The 27589-nt window shown below is 39.1% G+C and overlaps 1 protein-coding gene across 1 annotated transcript in view; it reads right to left on the reverse strand.

Moving 5' to 3' along the window:
* GABRG3 (gamma-aminobutyric acid type A receptor subunit gamma3) overlaps positions 1-27589 on the reverse strand; it is a 797287-nt gene that overhangs the window by 305215 nt on the left and 464483 nt on the right. The window lies entirely within an intron of this gene.

The following is a 27589-nucleotide window of genomic DNA, read 5'->3' on the forward strand; positions in this document are numbered from 1 at the left end:
TTCTCCTTAATTTCCCTCTAGGCTCTGCTAAATGCTTAATGTAATCATCATGGTTGCTGTCAATGTAAATAAAGAGATAAACTGAGGCAAACTCAACATTGACTAGAAGATGAAGCGATAGCAATTGCAGTTGCAACTAAATTACAGTTTGACAAATTGTAATTTGGGCGGACCAACTGTAGCAATCTACAGGCAAGTCCATTGAGGGTTTTGGGCAGACTGTATTTATGGGCAGGGAATGTAAAGAGGGAAAAGGTCGGTTAGTGGTGAATTCTGCTAAAGGCATATTTTAAAGAATGGCTTTGTTCTTCAAGAACTAAAAATTCACTTGATTAGGATGTGTTGAAGGATTTTGCAATCAGTATCCAACCTATTATGCTTACATGTTGGAATCGATGGGCCTCACATGCTTATCTGAAGAGTAAGGGGGTAGAGGGAACATCCCATTCTCAGTCTCCACATGATGAAAGAAGAAGGAAATTTTGTCAATACCCATATCTGAAAGTTCTTTCTAATGTGCCTTAACTTCATACAACAAAAGAATTCCTAGAATCTCATCCAATTTTTAGACAGAATAGCTACATCATTTTGTGTTGAGGCAGGCCTACCTATACTGGCGTTGTCTACATTCCCAGCAGAGCTTTTGGGTTGAGCAATTTTCCTAGTTATGCTTCTTATGCCCATTAATTGAAAGGTCTTATAAAGAATATCTGGGCTTGTTTTTGTATTCATTCACCATTAGGTTATCTTGCTGAACACACTTGAGTTACCTAGAACTTTCTGATAATTGGTTCTCTACACACCTATGGTATAATACTAACTGATGTCAGATAAAATGATCTCTGAGGCTTTAAAAACTAAAGAAATCCTTTGAATAATCAAGATAAGATTAAGTTGTTCAGTACATTTTTAGTAGTATGCCTAAGAAAGATAAAATACAATTAAAAAGCAAAAATACTAGGTGGGACGAAAAACATAAACCATATTTTAAATAATGAAAGAAAAAAGGTGAATGAAAGCCAAGTCTTAGAAAATGTAGAGGATTTATTATCTGACTCTTGCCTACCTATCCAAGATCATTTCAAGGTGTTGGGCTGTTTCAACTTTGAGCTTCATCAGTGGAGAACTTAATTCACCGAGTATCAAGCCTTTCCATCATGCTGGCCTTTGTCAATGTCCCTCCTCCCCTTCCTTTTCCGTCCCTTCTCCTCCCTTTCCTTCACTTCCTTGATTTCCTTTCCATCCAGAAAACCCCTACATATCTGTCGAATCCTCATTTATTCATTATCTCTACTGTGATGCTTCCTAGACTCCTAAGTGGATGCATTTCCTTCTACAGGGTTCTACTTCTCATTTTCAGAGTATACCGAAACCTGTATGTTAAACCCTGCGTGACCTAGAGTTCTTCATCCCTATGCATCAGCATCCTGTAAAATTGGAGCATCCTGACCACAAATTGTGTTGTGAGGGTTAAGTAAAATAACACCAAGACAATGACAGGAACAGTGGCAGCAACACTATGAATGTCAGATAGGATAACCATTAGTGTTAGTAGTATTATAATTATTTGTATCATGTAATAAACTGATTGAAATATTATTGTTTTCTGAGAGGGACAGTAGTACAGTGAGGACAGTTCCATGTCCTTTTCATATTCCTTATACCTAGATCTACTATATGACAACATTCTTGACCAACTACCCTAGCATTTTCTGTGTGTGTGTGCGCGCGTGTGTGTGTGTGTGCATGCTCTTGGGCCCACACACCTCTATCAGGTTTCCTGATGGTAAGCTTTAGGAATGAGTTTAAAACCTGGATGAGAGGTGGCCATATTGTCTTCTTGTCTCCATTCCCTTAAATTCATGCTATAATCTGAGTCATTAAGCTCTGACTTTACTTCACTGCAGAAGAAATTAAATGAAGAGAAGAAAGAGTCCTTCTTTCCAAGACTTTAAGCTGAGTGGCCCATCCTATCAGTCCTTTTTCTATCCCACTCCTGGCCATGCTGGGGTTCTCAGGAGGTGGTGAGGTCTTGAACCTGGAAATACCCAATGAGATGGAGAGGAGCAAGAAAAGACAGTGAACTCAGAAAAGAGAAAGACAGAGAAAGCTAAGAGATTTACCCTGATCTCTTTCCACTTTCCCATATAATATAATATAAATATAATAAATATAATATATATTATATATAATATATAAATATAAATATATATTATAATATAATATATATAATTATATATAATATATAATAATACATATAATATATTATATTATATTAATATTATATAATAAATATAAATATAATAAATAATATAATGTAAAAATATTCCTTATTACAGTTATCTGACTTTCCTTATCTCACATTTGGACTTCTTTGCCTAGTAAACAGAAGGAAAACTGGTACAACCCATGAAGGTTAACTAATCAGTCAGGGCCATATGGCATTAAGAGGGTTTACAATTAATGTATGATTAGCTGACTAAAATTTATAAAATTTAAATAATCAACAAGCTGCATACAATTTAGAGAAGTTGCCACATTTGTTGTGTATAAAATGATTCAATTTTGTCATAATATTTATAGATACTCCCACTATATTTGAAGTATTTCAAATGTAGTTTGAAAGTCTAACTTCTTTCCAATTCTTTCCCTTCCTCTCTCTCACTTTATCCCCCTCTCCTTCTCTCTGTAGGTCTCTCTCATTTTCTCTCCATCCTTCCCTTTCCCTCTCCCTCCTTCTCTTTTCATGCAATGGGAAGGGCACTGTGTAAAAAAAGAGAACTGTAAATTTATTGGCTCCTCAAAGGAATATAAAACGCCTTTTAGTAATAAAACAATAGTATCCTTGCTGCCTACCCTTACCAAGATTTACAATATCGTTTGGAATAATGGAGCTACTCTTTGACCTTTAGACACCACATATTTTTATTGGTAGCTGGCTTCTTTTGCTATCCCTTTTGTCCATGAGGATAGGTTAAGAGTTATATTGTTTTAGAGAAGGAGGAAGAAGACTACTATCTGTCACCAGGATGACTTAAACAAATATGTAGGACAAATAGGTTTTAAGGGTGGGGAATGAGAAAGATGCCACAGATATTCCTACCAGCCTGGAGGAGGGAGGTGGCATGAAACTCCAGGTGATGGAGGAAAAAAAACACATGGGGGGTGCCTGGATGGCTCAGTCGGTTGAGTGTCTGCCTTCAGCTCAGGTCATGATCCCAGGGTCCTGGGATTAAGCCCCATGTCAGGCTCCCTGCTCAGCGGGAAGGCTGCTTCTCCCTCTCCCACTCCCCCTGCTTGTGTTCCTGCTCTTGCTATCTCTCTCTCTGTCAAATAAATAAATAAAATCTTTATAAAAAATAAAATAAAATTTGTAGCAATATACAATATCATTATTTTCATAAGCTTTTGTTTATCAGTATAATTACTTGTTTTATTCTTATGTACTTTCTAGTTCCTTGAAATAATGAAGAACAAAGTGTTATTTTTGGCAGTTTAAACAGCTTCAGTTGCACCATTGTGTGGAGAGATGCTCATTTGAAATACTGATATCTGGCTCTAACATCTGAGATAGATTGGTAAGCCCTAACTAGTTGGAAGCAGTGACTATAACCTAGAGCAGAGCATGATATTAGGGTTAACTAAAAGGCATCCAACTGAATGTCAAAGTGTATAGAGTCCTTTTGGTGAAACTTCCATTTCCTGTTACATGGCAAAATCACAAAAATGGGAGATATTTTCACTTGTGTCCATTTTTCATGTTTTAATATACTGAACATAAACGCTACATCAAAGGGCTCTTAACGTATACTGAAAAGTAAAAACCATAAAAAGTTAATGATTGAGGGGCGCCTGAGTGGCTCAGTCGTTATGCTTCTGCCTTCAGCTCAGGTCATAATCGCAGGGTCCTGGGATCGAGCCCCGCATCGGGCTCCCTGCTCCGTGGGAAGCCTGCTTCTCCCTCTCCCACTCCCCCTGCTTGTGTTCCCTCTCTCACTGTGTCTCTCTCTGTCAAATAAATAAATTCTTTAAAAAAAAAAGTTAATGATTGAAATAGGCATTTATCAGTTCTTACTACTTTCTTAGCCAAAAACCAATCCCTTGAAAACCTCTACTTTTGCAGAATTATAAGGTCACAATATTTTTTTTATTTTGATTCTTCACTTCTTCCAAAGAACATCTTCACACACTGACGCAAACTACAACACCATCTTTAATCCTGTTTGAACCTCACAGATGAATCCTGCTGGGACACTTGCCATGTGCAAAAATTCACTCTTGGTAGAATCTACTAATCTAGATTTTACATTTTAACCTAATTTCTGTCATTAAAGTGAAACCACCAGATAAAGAACAAAACATAAAGATGATAGTAGAAGGTGTCATTTGCCACTTTTGCATGTGTGCTTTTAATATTCTGTATGTACACTTAATTAAGCCAGTTTGAGCTCTTGAAAAATATTCAATAGCTTGGGAAAATATCCAATCTAACACTAAGTACCTGGGAGCAAATATAAAATCATTTTGTATAATTAACATCTGTGGTCATCATAATTAAGTACAGTGAGTTGGGAGACAGAAAAATGGTGTTGAGTGTGAATGTCTGCAAAATATACATGTGTATATTAATTTTTTAACATGAACTTTTCTCAAAGTAAATAAAATGGGGGTTATTGAATTATACTCAAAGGGGCTAATGAAATCCATCAGTTAAATAAGTCCTAATATTTAAAGATATGGGATAATAATTATTTTAGAAATGTTGAAATTACAGATTGAATGGGAATTGTTGTAATTTGACTTAATTGGCCCATACTCTTCCTTTTTTAAATAGATTTGTTTGTTTGTTTGTTTGTTTGTTTGTTTATTTATTTATTTATTTTAGAGAGTGAGAGAGAGAGGGAGGGAGGGGCAGAGGGATAGAGAGAGTGATTATCCAGCAGACTCCCCTCTGATGTGGGACTTGATGCTGGGCTCAATCTCATGATCCTGAGATCATGACCTGAGATGAAACCAAGAGTCAACCAACTGAGCCACCCAGGTGTCCCTGACACATACACTTCTCTTATGTCTCTAAATGAAGGCCAGATTCAGGAGTGCAACAAAAAGTGAATGACATCTATATTAGAACACATAAGCCCAGAAGAATCACCTACCCTCTTATATTCACAGTCTGTTGACCACTCACCCTCATTAAAGGTTGGAGTGCTTGGGCCCAATCTTGGAAGAATTTCCCCTGGGCTCTCCAGTGAGAGGAGAGGTCTCCTGTCTTTTGTCAGGGATGTTCATGAGGGTGAAACCAGCTTCAATTAAATTTCATGGAAGTTTACCCATGAAAATAATGCTATTCTCTCCACCCTTACCTCCAGAATAGAATAATATTCAGAGAAAGCACTGATCCAGTCCTTAATCTTAGTTCATTAGCATCATTCCAGAAACAAGTTAATTCAGTATCCCACCTAAGACATTGCATTGGCCTTTTCCCACCTCTGGGGTACCATTTAGATAAGCAGACTTCAGCACTCAAAATCCAGAAATGGGCTGAACCAGGAGAAAGTGAGGTTCACTGTGGAAGTGCCCCAAGTGCCATGCTCACACCACAAGTCCAGGTGTTTTGCTGAACCTACTAGCTAAACATGCCACATGAATATACTCCTTCAGAGCCCTGGGCCCTAGTCAATGAGAAGAAGGCTCTGCTCTTCTGTGCCTCCATTCAGCCTTGGGGAGCCTGCAGTCATGATGGACAACAGGTACGGAGGGCTTGCTTATTGCCAGGCACAATGCTTAGGCATTTAAATAAGTGATGATTTCACTCTTGCATGGTACTGTTGAGACAAGCTATTCATGATCTCTCTTTCCCAGTTACCGAGACAAAGACCTCAAGTCAGTCCCAGAATGAATTGCCCAAGATCACACTGCTAAGAAATGGACCTCAGCCCTGAATGCATGAGCTCAACTCCATAGTTGCCTGACTCATGGCCACACAGCACCATCTGGAAGCATCAAGGGTTCCATTTCACACAGATGAAGAGCATCCCACACATTTCTCTGGGAGCCAAAGAAACTTGGGCTCCTCATCCCAGAAACAGATGGCAGTTTAGCATCACAGTGGCAACCTTTGGATTTCTTAGGGGTCATCTTTGCAGCAGGGGAGTCTGGTTTGGCAGAAAGGGGCTTGCAGGACTTATGTAGTAACTGCAGGGGAACAGTGAGCATGGAGGAGGAGCATTTCCTTTTTTTTTTTTTTAAGATTTTATTTATTTGTCAGAGAGAGAGAGCACAAGCAGAGGGAGAGGCAGGCAGAGGGAGAAGCAGGTCCTCACTGGGCAAGGAGGAGCCCAATGTGGGACTTGATCCCAGGACCCTGGGCAGACGCTTATAACCAACTGAGCCACCCAGGCATCCCAAGGAGGAGCATTTCCTACCACTGAACACACCGACAGGTAGACTGCGAGGTCCTTATTCAGGTCACATGCCTAGACTATGATGGTTTGTCTATTAGGAATTACTCACCACTGGTGTTTCATGTTAATAAAATCTCCTTTTGGTACATTCTCATTGAAACAGCACATGTTCTGAGGAAAATGCTTTCCAGGTAAAATATTTTCCAACTGACTTACAGGGCTCTGGGTCCAGAGCAGTTAAACATCCGAACAAGAGAATGCTAATTCTTTTTCACTTGGGCTTTCTGACACAAGCCAAGATCATGTCCCATTAGACACGTTTCTCAAGCCCTCCCTTCTGCTCATTCTTTGAATCACTCTCTCCAGGCAGGACAGGGCTCCCAGTGAGTCTGCCTGAGGAAAATCAGCAAGGTTTGGATCTAAGTCTCTTCCCCTCTCCCACCCTCCTGGTCACTGAATAGTCATGCCTGTCCTGCCGCAGCTGCTTCTGTTGTCATACTGGGTACCACCTCCTCTGGTTAAGTTAAAAGTGTCTGGTGAGCCCTTAAGTATTTGCTCCCCTTGCATAGCACTTTGACACTGCATCATGGTCTGGAAATGCTCTGGGTCCTGATTCCTAGAGGCAGGGAAGCAGGTTCCGTCTGTCCCCAGGCCCTAGTACAGAGCCCAGTGTGTGGTCTATACCAAAAAACTGTGTCGTAAATTGAAGAACAAAGTAGACAAGCTTACGAAGGAGGAAGAGGAGGAGGAGGAAGAGAAGGAGGACACATATAAAAATATTTATATCAGACCTAAATCAGAGAACTTGAAGGTTTTATAAAGATGTTCAGATAATCTTGGCATGACTTCCCTGGCTTACATAAGCCTCTGCTTCAAATCTGTCTTAAAGAAAGGAAATCTGGATGGAGGTTTAAGATAAACATGCATGGAAATAACAGAAATTATCTATTAAACCCTCAGAAATTGCAACATGTCATTTGCCTATAGTGACTTCATAGAAAAGGTCACAAAAATTTAGATAGGAATGCTTATACAAATACTTTCCCTTTCATTTTATATTTTATTATACTTTTAACCATGGGGATAGATCACAAATGTTTGTTTCCTCAGCTTCAAACCAGAGTTTATAATATCCTGGCCCATGAAGAATTGCATTGTTTATCCTAGCTTTTGTTTTGTATTTGATTTGATTACTCACAAAAACAAAATAACTGGGGCGCCTGGGTGGCTCAGTCAGTTAAGCATCCAACTCTTGATTTTGGCTCAGGTCATGATCTCAGGGTCATGGGATCAAGCCCCAAGCCTGGCTCCACACTCAGCGGGGAGTCTGCTTGGGATTCTCTCCCTCTTCCTCTCCCACTGCACTTCCCCCAGCTCACACACTGTCTCTCAAATAAATAAATAAATCTTTAAAAGATTAAAAAATAAAATAAAATAACTAAATGAATATATCACCTCTCATTCAATTAAGTTTTAATTATGGGCCACTGTGGAAAACATTAAAATCTGATTAAAATTGAACATATTGCCAAAAAAAAGGCTGAAAAGGAGGTATAACAGTAAAAATCAATATATTTTATTGTAACTGCATAACACTTTAAACAGCTTCTGACTGAGGAAACTGAAGGACCAAAGAGACAATAGACAGTTGTCCCCACTGAACAAATGAGTGCAGCTCATGATGTTTTGGGCACCATCCTGAAGTGGAATTGGCATGTGGCCAGGAGGGCTCCGGGACATCCTGGATGGGAGGAGGGAGGCCAAGCTGACCTGCCCAGTAATGCTTCTCCACTGCTTTCCCTCTAAGCTCCAGTGTCTATAAAAGAAGCCTGCAGTGCCACATAGCCACCAGAGGGTGTCACTGCGGCTCTTGAACTGAGACTGGTCGCCCTCCCCAAGTACAGCCAGGGTAGGAGTCAGACCTTCTGACCAAATGCCCCAAAAAGTGGCACTCTGCATTGCTTAACTCTGTGAACTGGAGCTGAGGCTAGCCCTTCAAGGAGCTTCGAGGTGTGCAAGCCAACTGGTTTCCAGCTCACACAGTAACCAGAGTCTCCTGTGTTTTCTGTGTGCTTCAAGAGAAAAAGAAAAACAAAAAATCCTTGCTTCTCGACTGTACATTTCACCCCATAGTAGCCTCTTGATATGTACATTTGAGTAGGGAATAAATTATTTTTCATGCAATACTTCCTCTTTACATTCTTCAGTGTTCATCCAGTGCCTCATTTATCACATGTCCTGTGCTCTGACAGTTTTTCTTTTTTGGACCTCATTGGAAACCTGAAGGGAGAACAGAATAAAGGGCTTCAGGCAGACCTGTTAGCTCAGGCACAGCTTCCCACTGGGGAGGTACACTGAGGCTGTGTCCCTTCTCTCACCTCTGAATTTACTGATTGCTTGGCTACCAACCACCAGCCCTTCTCTCTACACTTCTTTTCCTGTCTCAACACAGTATAATTTGCATTGGAATAAAATTTCCTAAAGCTAGGAAGGATGCTGTCTTCAATAGAGTAGTGCCCAGAAAGGATTTAGAATGAATCTACAATATTCATCTGCAACTAACCTTACATCCGAGGTGCGAAAAGGCACAGTTTTTCTCATGAAATAGAATGCTATTTGTAAAAACAACAAGCAGACAAACTATGGTTACTTTCAGATTTGGGTGTTTGGTAGATATTTTCTTGAAAATGAAAGAAGGGAGTCTGTCTCTTCTAGGAAAATAATTGGAAGTTTTTGTGGAAAATACTAAAATTTCAGATTTCAAGCACACATTAAAATTTTGGGAAACTTGTATTTACCATCATGAGTTTGATAGCTTCCCAATACTCAAATACTATTCTAATAAGATTGGTGAGATCATTAACAAGTGTGATCTTTCTGATATTGTGTCAACATTTGGATGATCTGCATGACTCTGTGAACCAATTTTTTTCAAAGACCAGTGCATAATGTTGCGAAATCATGCATGGATAAAAGGTATATTCAAATAACAAGATAGACCGATGGATTGCGATGTAACAGTATGAACAGTTCATCATACAGTATCAGGTTTCACATTGCAATTAAAGTCTAAGAAATTACCCCTTGTTGAAGTTTATGTGATATCAAAGAAGAATATCCATGATTACCTGAAAGGTCTAATAAAATACTTATCCGTTTTTTAACTACAAATCTGTCTCAGGCTGGATTTTCTTCGATCAAAATTATATATCACAAAATATTGAATGCAGAGGGAGATATGAAAATCTTCTGGCTTTCATTAAGCCAGATACTATAGAGATTTATAAAAATGTAAAATAATATCACTAAGTTCTTGCTAAATTCTTTTGTTTTGGATAATATAGTTGTTTTTATAGAAGTACATTACTTATGCAGGCTTTTTGTTATTTTTAAATGAATTAATAAATACATATATTAAAATGAATCAGTTTTAATCTCTAATATAGTAAATATTGATGGAGATAATACACATCAAAGTTTTTTGGGCCTTCAATAATTTTTATGAGTTTCACATAATACTGAGAGCATTTTTGCTGTATTAGTGGGCACATGGACTGGGAGTTTTGTATCTTATGCTAAGTCAATTCACACATTTAAAAGTCATGGCTGCTAATATAAATTTCACTGAGACTCAGTGTATTTTAATAAATTCAAGTTATTCACTAGGAATAGTTTCAGAGGCAGAATAGGAAGAATGAACATAAAGGGCTAGTCTCTGCTCAGTATTAGGGAAGACAGAATGAGAGAATGGGAGTTAATCACAGTGAAGGACTTTAGACTGCAAGGGTAATTTCTGCATTGGAGTACCTCCCTGTGGAATCCCAGTAAAAACAAAAACAAAAACAAAACTGAAAAATGCCCCACTCTTGAAGTTAATTTCTCTTTATAATGTTTATAAAAATTTCAAATATACAAAAATGCTGCAAGGCTTTTATAATGAACACCCCATATCTTCAGTAGATTCTTCAGTTAACATTGTACTATATTTGCTTTTACCCTTATCTGTATAGATCAAATAAATCCATGGGGTTACAGGATTCCTCTGTGATCTAACTGCATTTATCAGTCAACATGTTAGGAAATTCTTTCCATGTCATGAATACAAGTCCTTAGCACCACATTCAAAGTGTGCAGCCTGTTCTTGTAAGGACACACTGAGATCTATCTAACTTATCTCAGATTATTTAATATTTGGATTGGTTAAACTCTTTACTAATTTGAGAAATGCTGAGATGGACACATTTTTCCATTACAATGATCCTTTATTTCCCTAAGATAAAGTCTAAGAATTAGGATCCTTCAATGAATGAACATGCACTTTTCCAAGGTTTCTTGTGTGTATTGTGGTAAGTTTTGTCAACATGAATTTTCTGTGCAATATGAGTCCATATGTAGCAGTCAAAGAAAGCTTGAAGACAAGGGGAATAGAGGGGGCATTAGCAGCTCCTTTCACATCCTGCCTCATAGTGGGTCCTCAATAAGTATCAAAGGAATAAATAACTTAATGATGAAGCACAGTGCTAGGAGATTTATTTCTGGAGTCTCTGACTGGAAGGTAAAAATCAGAGTTGCTGGGAAGTCAGCTTTGTCTGTACATTGAGATCTCTTGCCTCCATCACATCCCCCATCAAATCCTCCCCACTCCCTAGATAGAAACTTTTTTATTTGAATTAATTTTCATGGAAATCAAGGGTAAGATAGAATTTATTATATAACTATAAAATTCATTTTGGTAAATACACTTTATAAATCTATATTATTTTTTAATAGCAGCTTTATCTAGCTATAAATGACATACCATTAAGTTCACCCTTTAAAAGTGGACAATTCAGTTGTTTTTAGTATATTCACACATTGGTTACCAATACATTAATTACCAATATCTGATTCCAGAACATGTCCTCACTCCAACAAGAAAGCCTAATCTATGCCTTTTAGCCCTTATTCCTTATTCTTCTCTAGCCCCAGTCCCTGGCATCCACTAATATAATTTTTGTCTTTATAAATTTGTCTATTCTAGATATTTTATATAAGTGGAATCCTACAAATATCGGTCCTTTTGTGTCTGCTTTTTTTCATTTAAAAAAGTGTTTTCAATGCTAATCCATATTGTGGCATACCTCAGGACTTCAAATTTCTTCTAATTGCTGAATAATATTCCATTGTGTGGATATATCACAACTTTTTTATCCATTCATCAGTTGGTGGACATTTGTATTTTTTCCACTTTTTGTTTATCATGGATAATGCTGCTATGAACATTCATGAGCAAGTTTTATATAAGTGTGAATGTATATTTTCATTTCTTTTGGCTATATACCTAGGAATGGAAATGATGAATCATATGGTAACTTTATGTTTAACTGTTTGAGGAACTGCCAAACTGTTTTCCAAAGCAGATGCATCATTTTACATTTCCACCAGCAATGAAGGGTTCTAATTTCTCCGTATCATCACAAAGACTTACAATGAAGCCTTTGTGTTAACAGCCATCTTAGTGGGTTGAGGTAGCACCTCATTGTGGTTTTGATTTGCATTTCCTTCATGACTTGGGTCATTGAGCATCTTTTCATGAACTGATTGGCCATTTGTATGTCTTCTTTGGAGAAAAGCCTATTCAAATCCTCTCCCATCTTTAATTAGCCTATTTGTGTTTTTATTGTATTGTACAGGCATACACTCTTAGTCTCTCTATTCTCGTGGTCTGTTTGTTTACACCGAGGAGACAGACTCTCCACCAGGTTTAAGGCTGGAGACCACTAAGCAGCTCCCATCTGGTGGCAGATTTCGAGACATAGAGAGACTAGGAGGCAAACATGTTATAGCTCATGATGGAAGCCAGCGGAGACAAACCTTTTCCTGCTGAAGTGAAACCCTGAACACCCTGAGCTTTTCTGGCACAGCACAGTTTGGTCCTGTTGCCATCCCAGAATTATTGACAGTGCTCTTTCCTTCTTAAAAGTGTTTTGATTGAAACAAGAATTCACATGATATACAAGTCCTGGGTATTAACACTACTGAACAGCAAAAGTCCATTCAAAAACCCATTAATGTGGGTTGTGCATCACCCAAGGCTGTGTGCAAGACATGTGGTGCTGAGTATACAAGGTGTAGCCACTGACTTTGGGAGCATTTATCTAGTTAATGAGAGTCTTCCATAAAACTGTAGTAGAGATGAAGACTGTGGGAATTGAATCAAGCTTTAAACACATGTGAAACAGTCTCCCATGTAACAGAACTCTGAAGTGAAACCTAACAAATATTAAATTCTTACAGTAGCTTCTCTGGCTGGAGCATACTGCTACTGTAAGCCACAAAATATGAGAAAGCATATTAGCATTTCTTAAAGCCTCCCCTTGATGTTTCCCTGTGCAGCTAAGTGCTGTTGCCCTTCCTCAGGCCTCTGGCAAGTCCTGAGTCTCCGAGGCTCCCATCCACACACAGGCAGCACCACCCATCCTTAGACAGTCCCTGCCGGGGCTGGGAGTTGTCATTGTGCTTCCGTCTTAAAGTGAGGTATGGCCAAAGACATATTCATGCATTGTAGTCGAAATAACTGAAAAAGGATATACTTTTGTTAATTAGAAAAGATTTGAGGTTACGGTGATGATGGCACAGCACTGAATTCCATCTTGCTCTTCTGAGAAGGAGGTGGGCAGGGACTTGCTTTAATCTCATGGTGAATAAATGCACAAATGATAGCTTGCACCTGCTGTCAGTCTTCTTGTCACCAAGAGTGAGACTCACCATTCCAAAGGGTTATCTAACTTCATCCTCCTATTATTACCATAATTTCTCAGACTATGAAACCAAGGCTTAGAAAGATACAGTAATTGCCCAAGGTCATCCAGTTTATTTGAAGTGCAAGCTTAGATTTGAACCAAAGTGATCTGACTTTGGAATTGGCCAGCTACCTCATCAACCCTTTCTTCCTCCCTTCTTTCAAAAGCACTGTGAGCCCTTACAGTGCCAGGCACTGCCCTCAGGGCCTAGAGGTGCCACAGAGAACAGAGACAACTGCTGTGCTCATGGTACTCACTGGGGTGGGAAAGGCAGTAAACACAGGAACAAGAACGTGCATGATGTCTCAAAGAAAATAAAGCAGAACCCAAGGGTGGGGTGTGGTACTGTTATACACAGACAAATCTCAGAAGGCTTCTTGAATATGGTGGACTTTACACGAAGACCTGGAAAAAGGGCAAGAAAATTATGCATAGGTGTATGAGAAGAGGCTTCTGGTCTGAGAGAAAAGCTGATGCAGCATTTGCAGGCAGGCATACCTGGCAAATGCAGAACATAGGTGTCCCGTGTGGCTGAGCACCTGGAGGAGCAACAGTGTGTCTGTATGTGAGGTGAAGAAGCCTTGGGAACGTGGTAAGGATTTGGTCTTTATTCTGAGTGAGGTAGAAAGCAATTGCAAGGATATATCTGACCAGTCTGGCTGCTCTAATGAGATGATGTATAAATGCCCTGGTGGTGGCAAGAGGCATCCACCAGCCTGCACATGGAGAAACTGCCACTGGGCCAGGAGGAAGCTACACAAACACCGAAAGTGGACATAGGCCCTCAGAGAATTCAGTGACTACATGTTAGGGAGAGTGGGATGTCCAGGACAACTCTAAAGTCTGCAAAGACGGTTTTCCTTTAATGAGCAGAGAAAAGAACAGAAAAGGACATGTTTGGGGTGGTTTGTAGGTGTCACACTTGAAATGCATAATGGGCACCCAACTACCAGAATACCCTTCCCCTTTCAATGCTTCTTTGTCAACAATAGCAAAATTAAATAATACAGATAATACAAATAAAATAAGGTATCAATTTTTTACCAAATGAGCACATGCTGGGTTCCATCTTGGGCATGTCACAGAGGTGGTTTCCTTTATTTTATTCCCCCAATCCTGTGAGTTAACTGTCACTATCCCCAGGCCAATTATCAGGCCCTATGACTTCCACTACATCACCCCCTGCTTCTGTATCAAGTGTGGGCCATGGGGAAAGCAGTGAGAACATAGCTCAGCATTGACTCTCAAGCTCAACTATAGGGATTAAGGACTGAGTCCGACCCTGACCCTAATGTGCGGCCTGTGGCCTCAAGCAAGTTGCTCCTACAATCTCCTTCCCCCTCAGCAGCATGGGGTGATGTGAGCACCTGCCTTACAGGCCAGTGAGGAATAACCTCTGACAGCCCCTGACCCAAAATGTGTTCACTATATCTCATTTTTTCATTCTTAGAATTCCATATTTCAATGTTTTTTATTCTTTTTTTTTTTAAGATTTTATTTATTTATTTTGACAGAGAGAGACACAGCGAGAGAGGGAACACAAGCAGGCGGAGTGGGAGAGGGAGAGGGAGAAGCAGGCTTCCCGCGGAGCAGGGAGCCCGATGCGGGGCTCGATCCCAGGACCCTGGGATCATGACCTGAGCCGAAGGCAGACGCTTAACGACTGAGCCACCCAGGCGCCCCTCAATGTTTTTTATTCTTAATTTGAAGGCTACCAACTTGCTTGGTTCACGTTGGATTTTCGTCTTGTGGGATTTCCTGAGTCATTTTTTCTAGTTTAGGAAAATGAAAAAGAGAAGCTGACAAATCTCCTCCCCACACACCTCTTTGAAGTGTAGAGAGCTGAATGTGCTCTCCCTTGGTCCTCTTTCTCTCACTATCTGCCCTGAGTTATGAGGTGAAGAGTGACAGTGAGATGGAGATTAAATGGCTGAGGGAGGGGTTTGGCAGAGTCCCTATGTGCCATGCAGTCTTAAAAGAATAAAACAAAACAAAACAAAACAAACAAACAACAACAACAACAACAAAAAAACACTCACAAGAAAGACTACCTGGCCTATCTAGACCGATGTATTTTAGCTGCAAAGGAATGTCCAGTGGGCCAACAGTCTCCTGTGGAAACCCTGTAACCTCCAAAAGCCATACAGCACACGTCTTCTGTCTCAGCACTCATGACAGGCTAACCCTGTTTGTCTGCCAAGTCTAGGATGCCTTTCCTCTCCCACCAGGGCTTCCAGAGTCGGCCTTGTTGGGCTCTCCTCCCTCAGCAGGCCTGTCATCCCAGTTTGTCTCCCATTTCTGATCCAGCTCCATCCTGACTCTCCAAACATAAGGAGCAATGGGATTTCTACAATTCATTTGGCAAACGATTGGTAACCTCTCTTATCTGTGCAATCATCCCTTGTGTATCTTCATATCGATCTATATTAAATATTTCTATTTTTATGTATTGATAGCTTATCTATTTTAAAAAAGACAGTTTAAGTTGTTGAATCGATGTTGGATTTTTCCTCCTATAATTCGTCCAAAAATTGAGTATAAAAAGATCACTGAACCGGAAATCAGGAGATGTTGTTTCCCATCATGGATCTATCAGGACCAGCTGTGTGCTGTGAGAAGCATAGGTAAGCTCTCTGGGCCCTGGCTCCTCATAAATGGAGTGAAAGTCTTGGATGAGATTATCTGTAAGACACTGTCAAGCTTGAAACCTTTAAATGTCTCTGATGTACATGGAGGGAAGTCCTGAAGTCTAAAAGGATGTTTGGGAAAGTGATTAGGAAGGAAGAAATGTATGACAAGTGTGGTAATTTCTCCAAATAAAGTTTATTGTGTATACACAGGGGAAAATCACAACCCAACACAGTAACCTTTTGGCTATTGTTTAAGTTGCCAAAAATAAGTCCTGGTAAGAAGTGTTTTTGTTATTGTCACTAAAAAAAAAAAAAAAAAATAGGGCAGTAAAGGATGCAGTCAGGTATGAGCAAAATAAAAAACATGGTCTGCAACTCAATGGGGAGCCCAAAAAACATGTTTCTGGGAGAAAGATTGCAGTGCAACCATTCCTCTAAAATGTGTTTCCCCCAAAGCACAAGTTCTAAACATCCCTCCATTTTCTTTGGTAATAACCTCACAAACTATGAACTATGGAAAACTTTACACAAGGCTCAAGAAGCAGGCAAGGTTCTGTTATTCCAGCCAAACAATAAAGAAATTCCCTTAGCAGGGGCATTTGCAAGGAGAGAAAGGCAGACCCAATGTCTGGTCAGCATGTTCCAAATGCTGGAAGATTGCAAAAAGGCATTTGATCTCAACAGTGTTGATGATTTTCTGGTGAGAGTGGAAGCTGAGGACACCACCCTTCACCATTTCTATTGTCCCCTATATTTGAGTTAAATAAACTCTCTTTAGATTTTAAACTTAAGTAGAAGTGTGTCTCTTCCGAAAAAAAATGACACAATCCCTCTCTTAAGAGTTACGGCAGACATCATTTTTCTTTGGTCTCTGGGTCTTGAGAAGATCACCCTTCATTTTAGGTTCCAGCCCAACTAATTACAACGACCCAGAAAGCTAGAGGAGTATTTGAGTTCTCCCCTAAGGGCTCCAATTTCATTTTAAATGTTATTTTATGTATATTATTTGCTCTTTAGCAATCTATTTCATCATTCTCTAATCACAGAAACTTTAAACACTAGAGTCATTTTTTATTTCTTTTTCTCCCTTAACTGCACATCCTCAACTCACTAGTCTTTGTCCCCTCTGGCCCTTTCTCCTCCTTTCCACTCTCACTACACAACTGTCTAACAAGTATCTAACTGGTTTGTCTGTCTCTGTTTCTTATTTCTCCAGCTCTCCCTGTTACACATTGAACTTTTTCAAACATGCAAGTGATCTTGTCATTTCTTAATTCAAAAGCTCTTTCTTGTTGTTGTCAGGAAACATTTGAGATCTCCCAGGCTGACATTCTGTTCTAGGCTTCTCTCTCTCTCTCTTGCACTGCACACTGTTTATGAATCTCTGGGTTTGTCCACCATTTTCTTTCCCCTCAAAACTCCCGTCATCATAACTGTCTGTTAAATCCTAACTTTAATAACTGGAAATGCCAATTCTTCCCTGATTTCCCATTACAGGAGTAATTTCCTGCCTCCTAAAATGTCAGAGGAAATTTTACTTTCCTTATTACTATTTGCATTATTATGTGTTAGTATATTATCTACACATAATAGTTGGAGAGAGGTAAAGCGCAGTGGTTAAGAGAATGAGATCTGCAGACTTGTTTTAGAATCTTGACTCTTGGGACTTAAGCAAGTTACTTGAGCACCTTGGGCCTCAGTGTCCTCATCCAAAAAGTGAAAACAACAATGGTATGTATCACACTGGGGCTTTTAAAGGGTCAATTTAATTAATTAATTCATTATTACATAAATACAGCAGTCTAAACAGTATATGCTCAGTAAATTCTTACTGATGAAAGGAGTGTCTGACACTTATTTAACTCTGTAATCTTTTGTTTCCATTTTCAAAGACATCTTTCTTTGAAAATTCCTGATTCTTAACTATTAGCTGTAACTGAAATAGCATTCGTAGACACTTCTGGACTCTGCTCTAGGCTGAAAAGAGCTTGCAAGTTGTCACAACTGGCCTTACAATGAGAAAAGCTTGGACTAACTGAAAGTCAATGACTTTTTTTAGACCCATCCAAGAACTGAGGTCACAAAGCAAATCATCACTCAGAAATATGGAGAGACATGTGAACATGGAGTCAGAGCAAAGGTCTATTTATCTGGAGAAACCATTGAAGCAATAAGCTGGCAGGAACACTCACATAATAATTCTGATAGTTGTTGGAGGCTCAGTGTGAACAAGAATGAAACCAAAAAACTTCTTGGGGCAACAACTTCAGGGGTCCCCCAACATTTTCATGGACTTAACCTCCAGGAACCCCATAAGGTTCTCAAAGTGAAGATCCAAGAAAGATCTCTTCTTTTCTCTGGGAAGAGAAGATTAATCATTATAAAATACATCTGGAGCCTTCACTATATAAAAGAGACCTACTGGAGGGGAAAAGTCTTTACCAGAAACTTACCTCAGATGGAGAAAGGCATTCCTAGCACTTCAGGCCCTCTGGCCTTCCTATCTCACCTAAGGTGGTGAGGCACAGTCAACAGGAACTAGGGCTTCAAGAATATCAGATAGGGATACTGTAGCCAGGGAGGTGAATAGGGTAAGGAAGAAAACATCTTATACCACTGGAGAAACACTTGTGAAAGTCATAGCCAGAAACCCAGGCTTACTTAAAGGCTGAGATGCAATTATAAAATTAGAGCTCCCCCACCCCAATACCTCACTATAAACCAACAGGGCTCCAGTGTAAGAACAATGGATTCAAGATGAGAGAGTTTCAAAATGCAGACTCTCTATGAGGAGGTGCAACTGGCAAGCATAAATCACTCAATAAGGACACTGGAGGGATTTTTAGCCTTTGGCACTTACAGCTCCACCAAATGTGACACACAGCCCAGCTCCTCACCAGATTAATGTAAATTCTCACATTAAAGGCCTATTTCCTGGTATTTAGTAATCAATACAATTTGCCTGGCTTTCAAAAAAAATTAGAAGGCAGGCCAAAAGGCAACAAAAACTCTGGAGAGACAAAGCCATCAATAGAACTATACTCACAGATGACACAGATGTGGAATAATCAGATAAGAACTTTAAATTAACTAAGATTAATATGTTAAAGGTTCTAATAGAAAAAATGGAGAACCATTGAGTTATATAAGCAGAAAGCTGAAAACACTAAGAAAAATTAAAAGGAAATGTTATAGGGGTGCCTGGGTGCTCAGTTGAGTGTCTGACTCTTGGTTTCAGCTCAGGTCATGATTTCATGGGTTGTGGGATCAAGTCCCATGACCTCGGGCTCTGCACTCAGTGGGGAGTCTGTTTGAAGAGAGATGCATGCTCTCTCTCTAAAATAAATAAATAAATCTTTAAAATCTTTTTTAAAAAAGGAAATATTTTAAGCCAAAGACACTATAACAGAAATGAAGACTATCTTCATGAGTTCATCAGTAGATTTGACACAATCAAGGAAATAATGAAGATAGGTCAATGGAAACTTCCACAACAAATGGAAAGTAAGGGGGAGAAAAAGGGGGGCCATAACATCTAAGAACTGTAGGGCAATTACAAAAGGTTTAATATATACATAATTAATGGGGTGCCTGGGTGGCTCAGTTGGTCAAGCATCTGACTCTTGATATCAGTTCAGGTCTGGATCTCAGAGTCATGAGTTAAAGCCCTGGGTTGGGCTCCACACTGGGCATGGAGCCTACTTAAAAAAATAAATATATACATATACATTATTAAATATATATAATATATGTAAAATATATAGATATATATAGTTATATAATGTACAAATATTTTATTAAAATACTAAAAGGAGGAAAGACACCAGGGTAGCTCAGTCAGTTGGTTAAGCATCTGCCTTCAGGTTGGGTCATAATCCCGGGATCCTGGGATTGAGTCCTGCATCAGGCTCCTTGCTCAGCAGGGAGCTGCTTCTCCTTCTGCCTGCCGCTCCCCTGCTTGTGCTGTATCTCTCTCTGATGAATAAATAAATCAAATCTTTAAAAAAAGAGATTTAAAATACTAAAAGGAGAAAGAGAGGAGGAGAAGAAATGTACAAAGTAATACAATAAGGGCTCAGAATTTTCCAAGATTGACAGACACTAAACCACACATCCAGGAAGATCAGAGAACATGAAGCAATTTTTAAAAAATGTTACAACAACAACCAAAAACCCATCACCTAGATATATCATATTCAAACTGCAGAAAACCAAAGACAAACAGTAAATTTGGGGGAAAAAACATGAGAATGGTAGCAGGTGGTAAGAGGGCTAATAAATCCTAACATTAGAGAAACAAGGACAAAAACTCCAGTGCACATGTCAGAAACCATGCTGGTACAGACACTTTGGAAGACAGTTTGGCAGCTTCTTACAAAACTAAACATCCTCCAACCATATAATTCAGCAATCACACAGCTTGTTATTTATCCAAAGTAATTGAAAACTTATGTTCACACTAAAACTCCACAAGGATGTTTGGAACCAACCAAGATGTTCAGAACCAACCAAGATGTTCTTCAGTGGGTTAATGGATAAACAAACTATGGTACATCCAAACAATGAAATATTAATCAGCACTAAAAAGTAATGAGTTATCAAGCCATAAAAAGACATGGAAGAACATTATATGCACATTATTAAGTGAAAAAAGCCAATCTGAAAAGACCATAACCTGTGATTTCAACTATATGACATTCTGGAAAAGGCAAAACTATGGAGACAGTAGAAAAACCAGTGGTTGCCATGGGATGGGTGCAGGGTGCATGGATAAACTGGCAGAGCACAGAGGAGTTTTAGGGCAGTGAAAGTACTCTTTGTGACACTGTAATGTGAATATGTGATCATGCACTTTTTGAAACTCACAGAATGTACAACACAAAGAATGAACCCAAATGGAAACTATGGACTTTGGGTAATGACATGTCAATGTGGGCTCATAAATTATAATGAATGTACCACTCTGGTGGGGGACATTGATAATAAGGGAGGCTGTATGTGTGTGTGGGAGGTGGGAGTATATGGAAAATCTCTGTAACTTCCTCTTAATTTTGCTGGAAACCTAATAATAAAGTCTTCCAAAAAACTGCAGGCAAGAGATTGGAGTGCAATATTTGTAATGTTGAAAGAAAGAATAAAACACTAACTTAGAATTTAATATCCAGATAAATTATCCTTCAAAAGTGAAGGAAAAAAACTTTGTCATACAAACACAAACTAAGAAAATTTGTCAACAACAGACTTGCCCTTCAAAAAATGTTGAAGTATGTTAATCAGACAGAAGAGAAATGATGTCAGAAATTCAGATCTACCTAAATAAAGGAGTATTAGGGAAAAAATAAAGAGAAAATAAAATCTTTTAGTAACTTTTAATTGATGAAAAATATAACTGTTTTCTTTTTTTTTAAAGATTTTATATATTTATTTGAGAGAGAGAGAATGAGAGAGAGAGAGAGAGAGCATGAGGGGGGGAGGGTCAGAGGGAGAAGCAGACTCCTCGCTGAGCAAGGAGCCCGATGTGGGACTCGATCCCGGGACTCCAGGATCATGACCTGAGCCGAAGGCAGTCGCTTAACCAACTGGCCACCCAGGCGCCCTAAAATATAACTGTTTAAAATAGTAACTATGTGATTATAGCATATGGACAAGTGAAATAAAAAATAATGTCACAAGGGACAGAAAAAAAAAAAAAAGCAAATTCTCTAATCAGGAATCTGCACCACACATGAAATAATATCCCATCATTTGAAATTAGAATTACAGTTGTTCAGCATGTAAATTGCAAACTTTAAGGAAACTATCATTTTTTAAAATAATATAATTTATATGCTAAAAATTAAATGGAATCACATAAAATCACATGAAATTCTCAATTAAAACCAAAAAAGTGAGAAAAAGGGAGAAGGGAATCAAAGAACAAAGGTAATGAAACAAAAACAATTATAAACATAGTAGATATTAATCCAGTTATATTAATGATAATTTTAAATCAAAATGCCCTAAATACCTCAAGTAAAATAGATTGTCAGAGTGAAGTAAAAAAAAGAGAGCCATATATTGTCTATAGGAAACCCACTTTAAACAGAAAGACTCAGACAGGTTAATTTTAAAGGAATGGAGAAAGATTTACTAACATTAATCAGAAGAAAGAATAGTTCTTTTAGTTTCAGACAAAGCTGACATCAGAATAAGAAAGTTAATAAGGGGTAAAAAGTTACATTATACAATGATAGAGGTGTTAATTCTACAGGAAGACAAAGCAATTCTAGAAATGTAGGTACCTAACAAGATAACATCAAATTACATGAGGTAAAATTGAAAGAACTGAAAAGAGAAGTATATAAATTTCTTGAGAGACTTCAACATCCCTATCTCAGCAAATATAGAAACTTACACAGCTATTAAATGGCAGAGAAGACTCAAATCTAAATCAAAAACACTGTTTTATCGATTAGTAATTTTCCAACTAGTTCATAAACTTATGATCAAAGAAAGCACCAATCTGTGGCTTAAAATGTCTTAAATGTTTTAAACAGTTTATAGGATTTGATATAATGATCAAAATAATTTCATCATAAAAATTACATTGCCTTTCAAAAGTTAAGAGGATTTAATTCAGCTAAATTAAGAGAATGTTTCCAATATTCATTTCTGTCCAATATTAACTTTTCACTATGGGACTCCTTTAATGAAAATTCTTTACAAAGACTAGTAATGGAATGAGCTCTGAAAGATACATATTAAATAGCAAAGCATATTTATATTGACATTCATAGTCTGCATCAGATCTATAATAAAACAAACAACAACAACAACAAAACATTCATCACTTCACATTGCTGAGGTATTAAGACTAATAAGGAAATCCCTCACCTAAAACAGAGTATGACCCAATGTTTCTTTTATTCCAAGCATGCAAGCATGAGAATATGTGTTATGTCAGAATAAGCTTAACAAGTTGGGAGGAAGATGGCAGCAGAGTAGGAGGACCCTAGGCTTACCTCATCCCATGAATACAACTAGATAACTATCAAGTCATCATAAATACCCCAGAAAGCCACCTGAAGACTGAAAGAATAAACACAACTAAAAGGAGAGAAGAAGCCACATCAAAGAAGTTAGGAAGTGGGGAGATGTGGCTTCAGGGAGAAAAGGACTCCTAGCTGCTGTGGAGGGGAGGGAGCCTTGGTTGCAGAGAAGGGCAAGAGAGAGAAGGGCACACAGAGGAACACATGAGGAGAATGTTTCTACATAGCAATTGGCTTGGAAGATGAGAAAGACTGAATTTCATCAGTTCTTGCAACCTTAAAGCCTGGAGTTTTAAAGGTCAGCAGGCTTGGCTGAGAGAGTCTGGAGGACACTGCACTGCTCTTGGAGAGAAAGCAGGCAAACAATCCAGGGACATACAGTGTGGAAACACTGATCTCAAGAGCATCCAGGGTACACAGTGAGGAGATTATTTGCTCTTCTCAGGTGTCTCTGACAGAAAGTGTTCATGGAGACACCTCTCAGGAAACAAAGTAGCTGGCTGGTGCCATTTCCTTTCCTGCCCCTCAGATTAAACACAGAGCCACCTTCAGGAAACAGAACAGCCGGACACTGGCTGACTAACTTGCTTACACTAAGTCCCATCCCTTTGTGCTCTGGTGGAACTGCCCTTCTCAGTCATGCTTGCCTCAGTCCCATTGTGGGGGCACTTTCTCCCAAAATAGAAGCATAAACTTCTGCCCACACCATGTCTCCAGAGAGTTTTGCAGGGTTCAGTTCCAGTGAAGGTGGCGACAGGTCTCATTTCACAAGCAGACCAGAACACACCCAGTTAAAACTCACCACATTCAAGCCAGGGACCAAACACGGCCCACATCAGGCAAGAAGAACCTCTGTAGATGACTGGCCTGAAGGACAAAATAGCCAAGACACAACAGCAAAGTGCACAGAACACACACAGGAGGCACTCCCTGAAGTGCCAGGCCCTGGGCATTACAAAGACCTCTTCTTCATAAGGCCATTACTTTCAGGAGGAGGAGATAAAACTGGCTTTTCTGACACAGAGAAGAAGACAGAGACTTAGACAAAATGAGAATACAAAGGAATTTATCCCAAATGAAAGAACAAGATAAGGTCACAGTCAGAGACCTAAGCCAAACAGATATAAATAACATGCCTGATAAAGAAGTTAAAGCAACAATCATAAGGAACACACTAGACTTGAGAAAAGAATGGAAGACGTCAGTGAGACCCTTGCCACAGAGATAAAAGAGTTAAAAAAGAATCAAAGATGAAAGAGTACAATAAACAAAACTAGAAACATGCATGATGCAATGACCACCAGGCTAGAAGAAGCAGAGGAATGAATTAATGACCTAGAAGACAAAATAATGGAAAGCCATGAAGCTGAACAAAAGATAGAAATAAGAATTATGCAAAATGGAATAAACTTAGGATACTCAGTGACCATCAAACGGAATAACATTAGTATTAGAGGTGTCTCAGAATAAGGAGAGGGAAAAAAAAGTGGGCACAAAATTTATTTGAAGAAATAATTTGAAAATGTCATAATCTGGGGAAGGAAACAGACATCCAGATCCAGGAGACACAGAAAACTCCCATCAAAATCAGCAAAAACAAGCAACACCAAAACATATTGTAATTAAATTTGCAAAATATAGTGATAAAGAAAAAATCTTAAAAACAGCAAGAAAAAATAAGTCCTTAACTTACAAGGGAAAACACATAAGGCTAGCTGGACATTTCTCAACAGAAACATAGAAATCCAGAAGGTAGTGTCCGGACATACTCAAAGTGCTGAATAGGGAAAATCTACACCCAAGAATACTTGATCCAGCAAGGCTATTGTTCAGAATAGGAGAGATAAAGAGTTTCCCAGACAAAAATAAATAAATAAAGGAGTTCGTGACCATTAAATCAACCCTGCAAGAAATATTACATAGGACTTTGGGTGGAAAGGAAAGATCAAAAGTGACAGTATAAAGGCAGGAAACACAAAAGCAGTAAAAATGAATATTTCTGTAAAAAATCATTCAAGGAATTCATAAAAAGCATATAAGATATAATAACATATACTTAAAACATTAGAAGAGGAGGAGAAAAGAATAGGTTCAAACCTAAAAGACCGTCAACTTAATATAGACTGCTATTTGCAGAAGAGGTTATATACAAACCTGATAGTAACCATATATCAAAAACCATTAATAAACAGGCAAAGAAAAAAGAGAAAGAAATCCAAATATATCACTAAAGAAAATCAACAAAATATGAAAGAAAGATAAGGAAGGATCAGAGAAAATCTACAGAAACAACCACAAAACAGGTTATGAAATGGTAATAAATACATATCTAATAATAATTACTGTGAATGTAAATGGACTAAACTCTCCAATCAAAAGACATAGGGTGGGGGGTGGAGCAAGATGGCAGAGGAGTAGGAGACCTGGATTTTGTCTCCTCTCAGGAATTCAGCTGGATAGGGATCAAACCATTCTGAACACCTACAAACTCAACAGGAGATCAAAGAAAAGAAGAGCAACAACTCTCTCATCAGAAAAGCGACCACTTTCTGGAAGGTAGGACGTGTGGAGAAGTGAATCTGAGGCGATATTCGGGAGGATAGACGGTGGGGGAGGGGCCTCCGTCGGCCGCTTCTGGCAAGTGATAGAGCCGCGGAACACAAAATCGGAACTTTGAAAAGTCTGCTCCGCTGAGGAACGTCACTCTGGTGGCTAAGCGGGGGGTGGAACCCTCTGGGACAGTGTGGTCTCAGGACCCTCGGGGTCACAGAAAGACCGGGGGTGCCTGAGTGTGGCAGAGCTCCCAGGTATCAGAGCAGGGAAACCGGCTGCAGAGGCGGAGCCCAGGGGTGGGCTCTCAGCTCAGGGTGGCCATAAACTGTGATCCGCGGCACAGTCGGGCCCCTGCTCCCCCAGCAGGGACCCAACAAGCGGTAGATCCGGGGGGACTCACCTTCCTCCCCTGGGAGGAGCCGCGCGGGAGTGCACCGCAGGGATCTGTTGGGTTTGGAGACTCCACCCAGGGTCGGGTGCCAGAGATAGAAACGCGCGGTCACAGGCTGGGTGAGCATGGAGTGCAGCCGGAGACTGGGGAGACGGGAGTGACTGACGGTTTTTCTCTGGGGCTCACTGAGGAGAAAGGCCCGGAGTTCTCGGCTCCTCCGGAGCAGAGATTGGGAGGTCGCCATTTTCACTCTCCGCCTCCAAAGCTGTACGGAAAGCTCGCAGGGAACAAAAGCACCAGAGAGCAACCCGAGCAGATTACTTAGCCGGGAGTGGGCAAGGGCGGGGCAATTCCGCCTCCAGCAAAGACATTTGGAAACCACGGCAACAGGACCCTCCCCAGGAGATCAGCGAGATCAGCCAGCCAAGACCAAGTTTACTGATCAATGAGAACGGCAGAACTCCAGCGCTAGGGGAACAATGCACATAGAATTCATGGCTTTTTTACAATGATTCTTTAGTCTTTCAAAGTTAATTTTTTTAACTGTCTTTTTTTCTTTTTGAATTTTTCTTTTTCCCTTTTTCAACCAACATCTTATCAATCACTTTTTTTAAAAAACATTTTTATTTTTTACTTTTAGAGTCATATTCTATCCCTTCATAGTAGTTACCCGTATTTTTGGCATATATATATAAGTTGTTCTCTCTTTAAAATTTTGAGATAGTTTCTTCTAACAGATTAAAATATACCCTAAATCTCTAGTATATGGTTTTTTCTACTCCCCTGCCTGACCACATTCTCTCCCTTTTTTTTTTCTTTTTTCTTTTTTTAAATACTCTTCTTTCTTTTTTCAAACAACTTCTTATCAATTCCGTTTACAAAATTTTTTATAATTTCCATCTTTACAGTCATATTCCATCCCTTCATCATATCAACCCTTATTTTGGTACATATATAAGTTTTTCTTTCTTTAAAATTTTGGGAGGCACTTTCTTCTAAAAGACCAAAATACACCCCAAATCTAGTGTGTGGCACTGATCTATATACCAGCCTGATCATATTTGATCATATTCTGTTTTTTGTTGTTGTTGTTTTGTTTTGTTTTCTTTGTTTTTGTTTGTTTTTATCTTTATCTTTATCTTTTTCTATTTTTCTCTTTCCGTTTCTTTTTCCACTGCTTTAGGTCTTTTCTGATTTCTTTAGAGTATCTTTTCTGGGGACATTGTTACTCTGCTAGCATTTTGTTCTCTCATTAATCTATTCTCCTCTGCACAAAATGACAAGACGGAAAAAATCACCTCAACAAAAAGAACAAGAGTTAGTACTGACTGCCAAGGACCTACTCGATACAGACATTAGTACGATGTCAGATCTAGAGTTCAGAATCATGACTTTAAAGATACTAGCTGGGCTTGAAAAAAATATGGAAGTTATTAGAGAAACCCTTTCTGGAGAAGTAAAAGAACTAAAATCTAACCAAGTACAAATCAAAAAGGCTATTAATGAGGTGCAATCAAAAATGGGGGTGCTAACTGCTAGGATAAATGAGGCAGAAGAGAGAATCAGTAATATAGGAGATGAAATGATGGAAAATAAAGAAGCTGAGAAAAAGAGAGATAAACAACTACTGGATCACGAGGGCAGAATTCGAGAGGTAAGTGATACCATAAGATGAAACAACATTAGAATAATTGGGATCCCAGAAGAAGAAGAAAGAGAGAGAGGGGCAGAAGGTATAATGGAGCAAATTATAGCAGAGAACTTCCCTAATTTGGGGAAGGAAATAGGCATCAAAATCTAG

Source organism: Mirounga leonina, unplaced genomic scaffold (genome assembly GCF_011800145.1).
Source record: "Mirounga leonina isolate KUSES-001 unplaced genomic scaffold, KU_Mleo_1.0 Mir_178, whole genome shotgun sequence".
Taxonomy (NCBI): Eukaryota; Metazoa; Chordata; class Mammalia; order Carnivora; family Phocidae; genus Mirounga; species Mirounga leonina.